We start from the raw sequence: 10,130 nt of genomic DNA on the forward strand, positions 1-10,130 counted from the left end.
CATGGTTTTGGGAGGAACAGAATCTAACAGGATACTACAGGCTGTGCGTAACCCCCCCCGTTCTGCATTCCTACACATTGCCAAGCACCAGTGAGCCTTGAATTTACAAGGTCAGTCTGAGTTGCAGATTGATCTAGACCTGCTTATGCATCTTTTGAATCTTAAGTCATCACAATTTTAGTCCTTAGGCTTCATTGCATGGAATCCTTTCTTTTGGGTCAGTAGGAAACTTTGCTTTGCATTTAGTGCATCAGCAAGAAGCAGCTTGACTTTGTGTTCTGTGCAGTTTATAAAGGAAGTCTCAGTGAAATTGTTGTTTATAGCCATAATTGAAAGGCACTTCCTTTCATGCCTCATTTTAAATGCAGCTCTGATGCTTGCTAATCATAATATACAAACCGGTCTCTTCAGTTGAAAAAGCTAGTAATGCACATAAGCAATTCTCGGATTTTCTTGTTTCCATTAAAAATGCCCAATGTCCTGTATTTGCATGGTTGCTAACATGATTTAAGTCTGGCCTGCTAAGCTCTTTTCAGCGTACTGTAGATCTAATTATACGATTTTTCCAGAGAAGAACATGTTTTTTTTCCGTTTCTATGGCACAGAAATGTTCCTGCTGTGAACGTGCAGCGGGGCTCAGTATCCCAGCGGGGCACAGGGGGCACTTCCAGCCCCATTTCCTTCCCCAGGCAGGGTGCGGGGGTCCCGGGGTTCCCCGCTCACCCCGGGCGCTGCCTCTCTGGCGTTTGCCAGCTTGCAGCCACACCTGCTCAAGGCCACTAAACTCTTTTATGAGAAAAACCTCTTAACACCTTCCAGTAAAAATCATGGCCGAGGTTCCCACCCCCTGCGCCTCCCTTTCTGTTCCCCTCTGCGTCACCGCTCCAAACCCAATTCTCCGCTAGTGTGAGCAATCCCATCTCTGCCTTTTATACATTTGGTATAAACATTTCCTGAAGCCCATAAACACCTTCGTCATTTATCAGTGCAGTGAAAGATGTTTATTGCCTAAATACGAAAACTATGATGGGATTAGTGCTTCGGGAGGAGCGCTGCCTGATCCCATGTAGTGACGTTACCCAAAGGAGGGCCAAATCTGGGGCCAGGTTTTCATTTTGGATACAGCGGCCCCAGTTTTTAATTACTCATAGTGATGATTGCAACTTCCAGCATTAAACGGGGAGCACTGTCTGACCAAAGCTCGTTTTACAGCAGCTCTGGTATGTACCAAATTGAAGGAGGTAAAAGAAAAGGGTCGGGGTGGTGGGGGAGGAAGAGGAGATCTATAACTGGCATGTTAATAAAACTCCAGTTTGTCACTTCAGCAGCACACCCTGAGTGTAATAACTAAGCTTCCTTTCTATACCCCCTATGAGTTCCTTTGTATTGACAGATGCCATTTGTTCATTTACGACGTGATAATAAAAACCTTCAGTTTTACTGAATGTTGTTCTTTTCCTCCCCTGACACTGGGGCACCAAATGGTTTGTACTGCACTCAGCAGGCACTTTTCATTAAAGATCATGGCATGAAAATGAACTGTATTTGAAAACCATTTAGTAGCAAAAGTTCTAGTGTTGAATAGGCTGTATATAAACCTTCCCTAGGTAGGAACTGGCTTCCCGGGTGCCTCCACACACCCCAGCACACATTTACACATTTACACGTGCCTGCGGGAATAAGGGGTGTCTTTATGTTCATTTGAAAGTCCAAGCGCTCAGGTTTCTGTAGCAATGATTGTATGTTGGTATCAGTTTTCTGTGGTTTTTTGTTTTTAATCTCTACTCAGCTTTAAACAGCTCAAAAAAACGTTCTTTTACCTTATCTGTACTTCTTTAAACTAGCGATTTAAAATGTTTCCAGAAGTTTTCACACACACGCAAATTAAGCCAGGACTGTAAATTTGGATATCTGAAAACTAGTATTTGAATTGATAATTAAGCCGTTATTCAGGAATGCTTGTAAACATCAGCACAAACTGTATTTTTAAGTACTAGTCAAAATTCAGGCTTACAGCACTTAAAAATGTTGCAAAGACACTGAATGCTTAGAATTCCCATTGACCTGATAAAAATATAAATGCATAGCTTTGGGTTAGGCTCACCTTTGAAAATTATGCCCGTGAGTTTGCAATGCTTTTCCCAAACCTTAACACTATAAAATGAGTGAAAAAATACAACAGATAGTCAAAGGAACAAACGTAATTTGTTCAACACATTTTATTTATTTATTTTTACCCTGGGGGGGTAAATAGTATTTAGTTCCCTCACTCTGTAGAGGAGTCAGTGATAAGTTTATAAGCTACCTGTATGTTTTGCTCTATTAAAATTAAGTTTATGATAACTAGTAATACATAGCAATAATATGTATTAATTATGAATAATTAAGCCAAAAAAAGTTACTATTAAAGCAAAAATAATTTGCCCAAACTGGAAACAGCCACATACCAACAATCTGCAGTCTTCCTAAGGCAAAACTCCAGAAGTGCATTGCAAGCTTCTATAATATGACAATGTTAGTCTCCTTTTAATTATTATTTATTTTAATCCCTCATATTTAATTGTATTTGGTAAAATATCTGTAGAAGAAGTGTTTACTCTCCCCCCAAAAAAGGTAATAATAATTGTTATCGTCCAGGAGAGACTTTTATCACTAACATTATCACTTGTTGCCAAACAAGTAGAGAGATGTTAGCCTGGAGGATGAAATAGTTTAATCATGGGGAAACAATTTGCAGTGCACAGATCTCAGCTGGTTCCCCTTTCATCTGCTCGCAGTTACTAAGTGACTTCTGAAAATCTGGTTTGTAGCTGTAATAAAATTCATTCTATGGTCTCGCATGCACGCACCAAATGGTTTGCCTAATTCAGAAGTGTTACAGTCATCTGGAAAAAAGAGAGAATCCATGAGTTTTGAGGGGGGGGGGGGTATTTTGTTTTTTTTTTTTTTTTTTTTTAAATCACAGAAAGATAATATTTATCCTCTAAAAATTAAAAAAAAAGGTGGTGCTTCTTGCTTCTGATTCCTCCTGGGAAAATAAAACAAAGCAACAACAAAACCCCACCACACCATGGTCAAGTTGGACAAATTGGTGCAGAGATAAACCAACTTCACATTTAAAGTGGCACTAAAATCTCAACATTCGAAACTCATAAACTGTCATAGCAAACCAACATTTTTAAGTGTGTATCCACACATGCCTCCTGGAGTGTATTCTCCATATAAAATAAATGCAATTTTTAATCTCCAGAAGTTTTGAATAGTCACGTTCCTAGAGCTCCAGGAAGAGAGGGTGTTTCTAGTATCGCCACAGGTAAAAGCCTCTGAAATCACTTCCCACCCTGAAGTCACACATTTCTTCACAATTATTTTGAGTCTGTATTTTTGTCCTTGTGCTCTTGGAGCAAATCCAGTGCCAAGACGCCTTCTGTTTCAAAGGGACAACATATCCTGTTATAACTTCGGAATTTGTTCTTTCTTTGAAGCGTGTAAGTAACTTCTTTGCTTAAGGACCCTTCTGAATTACTAATAACCCACAACATTACACTGATTTCAAATGACCAGAAACTGCTTCTGTTATATTGAAAATGAAGCTTCCCTTGGACTTCATGTGTTTGCTGCCCTGAAGTAAACACAGTTATATCATTTAACATGCAGCATTGAGCTGTATTTCCCTGACTTAGGTGATATTGAGAGAAAAAATACCACAAAATTATCTTTTTATTAATTTTTTCTTCTATGTTATGTTAATTTTTCTTCTATGTTATGCATCATTCAGATCTCAGCTTGAAACCGGACAGCCTGTAGATGAACTTCAGGCCTGGTATATAGCTCGCAATCCATGGAGCTTTGTTAAATGCACTGGAAGTGTAGGCAAAAGTGTAGATAAAAGGAGGGAATTGAGGACATGCTCATGGACTGAGTATCAACAGGTACATTTGGATTTAGTTTCATTTTTCTCAATGGTCTTTACTGAAAGCCATGAGCCCTCATTAGCTGCACTGAAGCAGCCGCATGGTGGGTTCCAATACCCTTACATCAAACACAACTTAATGTCAGAAGCAACCCTGTTGAATTAAAAGCCTTTTATTTGTTTATTTACAGAGAGAGTAAATTGGGGTGGCTTTTCTTTTTTTAGGAAAGCGTATGAAACCTGTGTTTGGGTGGTTACCGTCCGCTTCCAGACTTAATTCAGGAGATTATAGATGCAGGGTCCAGACTTATTTCTAGATTTACAAAAACCATGTGATCATATAATCCATTTATATTTGTTCTCCTTCTCTGTGTAATTATGGTTTTGACTATTAGAAGATGACAGGTATATTTATTCAAAAGCTCTTTTTTTTGTAGTATGTCCACAAAAAACACTTATCAGCATGTTTTTGCTAGAATATAAATCCTTTCAACTTAGTTGAAAGCGTCTACAACTTCTAATTTGTTGCATGAGTATGCCTGTTTCTTAGAACTTGATTAGACTAGCAATATATAAAAATGTCTTTCGTAACACATCTCAATAAAGTGTTCTATAACGCTCTTGAAACCCCAGTACATCCAAATATAAGAAATGGAAATAAATGTCTAATGTTTTTCATAACATCTTATCTCTTCCTCTTGCACAAAAATGACTTTTGCTGAGTGACAGATAACATCTCTGTCAAAGCACAAAGTGCTGGGCTTAATTCAAAGTGCTCCTCGCTCTTCTCAGGCTCAACTGCTCCTCAGTGTAATGTGGGCCGTTATTGTGGTCATGCAATAACCAAAAAGAGAAAGTGCTTGGTTCACCCTGAAAAAGGAACTAGTAGAAGCCTATCTACAACAAATCACAGATACAGCAATGCAGGTAGGGCTGATGTACAAGAGCAAACAAAGGGAACCTTCCGATTCTTGAGAGCAAAATCAAGGAGGTTCAGTTAGGTTTGGATGTCTCTCCATCATCAGCATGTCAGCTTGTGTCTGTGAGTTACATCAGTCCCTGAGAGATTTGTTGTTTCCTTCTCAACAAAGGAGACACATAAGATTCAAATGCTCCACTTCCATCCTATGAGCAATGCGTGGGGCGAGCTAAGCCAGGACAGAAGGTAAGAGGTTGGACTGGTGACCATCAATGGCTGGTTGCTTTCTAAGAGCATTGCTTTCACAGAATCACAGAATGTCAGGGATTGGAAGGGACCTTGAAAGATTGTCTAGTCCAATCCCCCTGCCAGAGCGGGAACACCCAGATGAGGTCCAGGTGGGTTTTGAATGTCTCCAGAGTAGGAGACTCCACAACCTCCCTGGGCAGCCTGTTCCAGTGTTCTGTCACCCTTACTGAGAAGAAGTTTCTTCTCAAATTTAAGTGGAACCTTTTGTGTTCCAGTTTGAACCCACTACCCCTTGTCCTATCATTGGTTCTATCAGCTAAAGCAGTACGACTGCCTTTACCCTCCACCCCATGCCTCTAGTCTCTTTAATCACTCTACTTACACTCCTGTGTAAATGTTCCTGCCACTCTGAACATTCTGGTGTGGTGACTTGGACAGTTTACAGTGTGACACAGGGCATCTCCAGTCCATGATTGCAGCTGGATTAAACACGAACAGCTGAGCACTGACAGCTGAGCAGGAAGGGAGAGTCCAGCTACCAGCCCACGTGAGCTGCTGTTAAAATCCATGATTCCCTGTGGCATGGGAGCAGTCGGCACAGGTTCTGCATGAGGCACACATGGGGTGTGAAAGGCACGATGGGGGCCTCTTACAGACTTCTGCCAGAAATCTGCACACCAGATATAACGTTTCCATGTAGTTTACACAGCTCATTAGACACCAGTGTTAATGAATATCTCACAAAAACTGATTTAGGCAGGCAGAGCTGCACAGAGGGTGCATTGCTGAGGACTCTGCAGCCCATGTTCAGGTCCCCCCTCGACTGTAAACTTCCTGAGCAACCTTGAGCAACGCAGCTGCTCTTGCTTGCATCCATTTCACCCTTTATACAGGGAAATGTGCAGATTAAAATGTTTCCCAATGTCAGCATGATGTTGTGACATATCATATTCGGATACTTTGTAATAGGGACCATATAAATTCCATAGCTACTTTATCTGATCCAGCAGTCATGAGTCTGCCTGTCTGAAAGTTGCTGCTCTTGATAAGAAAACATTCCTGCTCTTGAAATTCCTTTTTGAGAAAAGAGTGAGGAAGGTCTCCGACATGTTCTGGTGAGCAGGTGCCTGGGCTGTAGCAGATTGATGGTCGCACTCCATGTCCTGGCCCGGTGCTGGCACTTGTTTGGGTGAGAGTGTCTGTAACTGTGCATCACAGACCCTTGCGAGGGGCCAGTGGTTGGTCAGGCACCTTCTGCCCTCCCTGCAATGCTGAGCTGGCCCTGCAGCCCAGACCCTCCTGGCTTCTGTTTTCAACAAACTATGCAGGAATTTTAAGTTACTGTTCTCGTGGGTTTTGTTTGTTGTATTTTTTTTAAATGGCAGATTAATGGAAATTTAACTATTATAATCCCATTTGAAAACTAAATTTTTTATCCATTTAAATATGCATAAAAGTTACTGATTTTATCTGTTTATGAATGAAGCCAGTTTAATTACATTTTATCTGTCTGTAGCAGTTTTGTACCAAGTTTTACCCTCTGAATATCTTTCTTTGTTATGAGGTGACAGCTGACTCTTAATTCTCATATGGGGCTCTATTATTTATCTCCTGGTGTCAAGCCACCCAAAAGAACTCCAGAACACACACATATATTACCCCACATGCAAACAAAAAGAGGTTTCCAGGTTACAGATACCAATGGCAACATGGGAAGCGTCTCAACCAGGCAGACATCATGACAGTGTCCATGCAAATCCCTGGAGAAATGCCATTAGTGCTACTTCTGTGAGCTCAAAGACTCAGCAGCTCTAATGCTGTTGGTACGCGTGAGCTTCTGATCCCATGGCAGCAAAGATGGGGACTTGTAATTTGGGTGTGTTTGTTACCAAAATCTCACTTTTCCTTGCTACCTTTTCATTTCATTTGATCCTCATACAGTCAGTCCTACGGGGTTAATTTATATAATGCATTTATTACTCCAGCAGTTCACAAGAAACATGACTTGTCTAGTTCTGTTTATAGAGCATGTAATCATTAGAATAAAATAACAACAAAGATCAAAACAGTTAAATCGCCATCTGTATTTAAAACTGACCTCAAGTCTTTCCTGTAACAGAAATACTACTGTGAACACTTCTGAAGCTTTTGGGACCTAAACGACAGTATTTTCCACTTTTAACAATATACATCATTATCTTTTATGGTGGTTTTTGCTGTGTACATTTATTTATATTTTGTTGCTATGGTAGTTGCTTCTGGTTTTGAAAGGTAGCAATGTATTATCAGTCAACTGAAATCAGATTAATTGAGCTCCTCCTGATATAAAAATCTCAAATCAATAGTGTTCACCTTGTAAAATGCACATTTTTTTGTTTTTCTTCATGCCTCCTGAGATCAGATGCATTAAAATCCACATGGAACTAACTTTTCTTTCTCTTCTCACCCCCACACTTCCCCATATGTGGTTCTGATTTTCCCCTCAGGGTACCTATGGGAGGTCTGGAAAACCCTTGGGAGCTTTCAAAGAATGTTAATATGTATAACGCTGCATTTTTAGTTTTAAATAAAACATGTAAAGATTTTTTTTCTTTTTGAGGATAAACAAGTAAAGCTGCTAGTTAAAAACTATTTGCAAGAAAAAGTTCCTTCTTTCCGTAAAAAAGCTTAATAACATTTAATTGTATTTCATACTGTTTGGCACCCATAGTATTAAGCATTTACAGTCCCTTGTAAAACGTCTGGGCAACACTGACTTTTAATTCTCCTGAGTTGTTTTGCTGGGGTTTTCTTCCCTCTTGATAAGAAACTTCTACCTAATTGTCCAGTATAGCAATTGCTATTCAATCCTTAAGCATTTTGTTTGCCTAAGAGCCGAATCTGGTCCCTGGTATCTCTGCTGACCTTTACAAACCTCTCTCTCTGCTGTGATCCTTACTGTGAGTCCTGGGATTGCAAACACAACTGGGAGCAGAGCTTTCTGCTATAAGTAATTCTACAGATAACAAGAATAAGCATTTATAAAATCAAACTCTCCAGCTCAAGCGCACATACCAGCACAAACACAAGCGCCTTTGGATAGATGGCAATTTTGTGGCAGCGCTCAACACGCATTAAGTTATTGGTTATAGTCGCACTCCTTCATTTTAACCTCACTTGAAAACTTAGCTAGTCAGTGCTTCAGATAAAGACTGTGAAATTTGATCACTGGAACTAAAATGGATGGCTTAGCTGCCTAATCTCCTCCATCCCGTTATCATCAGCTCCCAATCCCCTCCCCGTACCATCTTCAAAATTGGGAAATAGCTCCAGATTTATGGGAATATTCTGCTGAGTTAAAGTAAACAATTCTCTGAGACTGTGGGCTCAACCAGCAGCCACAGGTGGACCTGGTGATGAGACCCAAACTGGGAAAATTAACTTTTGGAGAGATTACAGCACATTTGTTGGTCTGATCAGCTTGTTAAAGTTGATAACTGATTGTGTTGATAGTAATAGTATCTGAAAATATCTGATAATATATTACTAACTTGTATAAGCTTTCTTTATTCCAGCAAATTACCTCTGAACACTAAACCCTCACAGACAAGGTATGCCATTTAGAGTACCGAGTTTAACACATGCCAGGGGATCAGATCTCTCTCATATACACAGGGTAAGAAGTTGGGTTTAAAGCAGCATTTTGAATGAACTCCTGCAAAGGAGATCTGTTCTGTTAAGTTTAGTTTTGTTTTTCCCAAAAAGAGACTATTTTTCCATCAGTGCAAATTATGTTCATTGTCCTGTACTGTGTCACAGGATTGGTTCCTGCTTCTTTCCCTGCGGATACACAGAGAAGCCAGAATGGAGGTGAGGAAACAATCCCAGCCATGTTTCCTTTGTGCTGGTTTTCTGAACTTCCCTGGGAGGGATCGTGTGCTGGTTCCCATTACCTGGTACGCTTGTGTTTTTTTCCAAAGCAAACTCTTTACAGCTTTGCTAAGTGCACATGGGCCTGTTGTCTTGTCAGTGCACATGTTTCATTAATGGAAGATCCTTTACCCGAATCGCTTAACGAGAAGAAAAAATAATAAGATTACTACTGACGTCACACATCCCTTTTACATCCATAGACCTTACTGAGTTTTACAAAGGGGAAAAAGAGCTACTTACGTTGTCTTGATAGCAATAATAAAGTACAACTAAAATCCTAGTTTAGTATGAGGTGTTTATTCCATACTGTAGAAGCACATAGACACTCGCATAACGTCACAGATTTCAACTGTATTAGGTGCTGGAAATAATTCTAGCAAAAAAGATGCTTCCCTTTCCAAATTGCCACAATCTCTATGTGAGAAAAGATAACAAAGTGAGACAGAAAGCAAATGGATTGGGTTAATAGTCTGAAAGTTTCAGCAATATATGTTTATTATTAGGTTTTAACTGAACACCTTCTTGGGCATGTTGATAAAGTATCTACGGTCTATACTAATGCATTTCCAAAAGATAGGAGCTGCTGCTAATTAGGCCAGTTGTGATTATCTGAAGTGTTTTACAGGAATGTCGGTTTTGCCACTTTGCCACCGGTCTGTTGGATGTGGGATCCCATTTCTGGCTGGGATCAATGTCTGTGCTCTGGGCAACAGTGAAAATCTCCCAGGTAAATGTGTAATGTTGTACATGGGAGTGCGCACTTGGCTTTAGTTTTCCCCATAGGGCATAAGGATTGCTGTGACAGTAAGTAAACAACGGTCTATTTTAATTTATTCTTATTTTACATTATGTGTTTGTTCTATTTAATTTAAAATCAAGTATCTTCTATCCAAAAAGAGAGGCATTTCTGACCCTGCACTCCCCATCCCCCTTACACAACCAAGGACATATTTAAAACTTAAGGGCAAATGTTCCATAAAACACTGCCCAACCCTTTGCAAATTCCCTGCATAACTCTCACATGCATCCCCTAACTTTAGTCCATCCCTACTCCAAAGTTGTAATTTGCCCTCCAGTCTTTTTTTCTCTTCTCTCTTTTTTTACAATCTTTGAGATGGCAATTAGCTCAAGAGATGC

General features: G+C 40.0%; 1 long non-coding RNA gene across 5 annotated transcripts in view; it reads left to right on the forward strand.

The window, feature by feature from the left end:
* LOC135575592 (uncharacterized) overlaps window positions 1-10,130 on the forward strand; it is a 76,634-nt gene that overhangs the window by 46,386 nt on the left and 20,118 nt on the right. For 3 of the 5 annotated variants that reach the window (XR_010466647.1, XR_010466651.1, XR_010466648.1), the window contains exons 3-4: window positions 8,880-9,016; window positions 9,619-9,720. This is a non-coding gene — a long non-coding RNA (uncharacterized LOC135575592). The remainder of the gene's footprint in view (window positions 1-8,879; window positions 9,017-9,618; window positions 9,721-10,130) is intronic. The other 2 variants (XR_010466649.1, XR_010466650.1) reach the window with 1 other exon arrangement.

This window comes from Columba livia, chromosome 16 (assembly GCF_036013475.1).
Source record: "Columba livia isolate bColLiv1 breed racing homer chromosome 16, bColLiv1.pat.W.v2, whole genome shotgun sequence".
NCBI lineage: Eukaryota > Metazoa > Chordata > Aves > Columbiformes > Columbidae > Columba > Columba livia.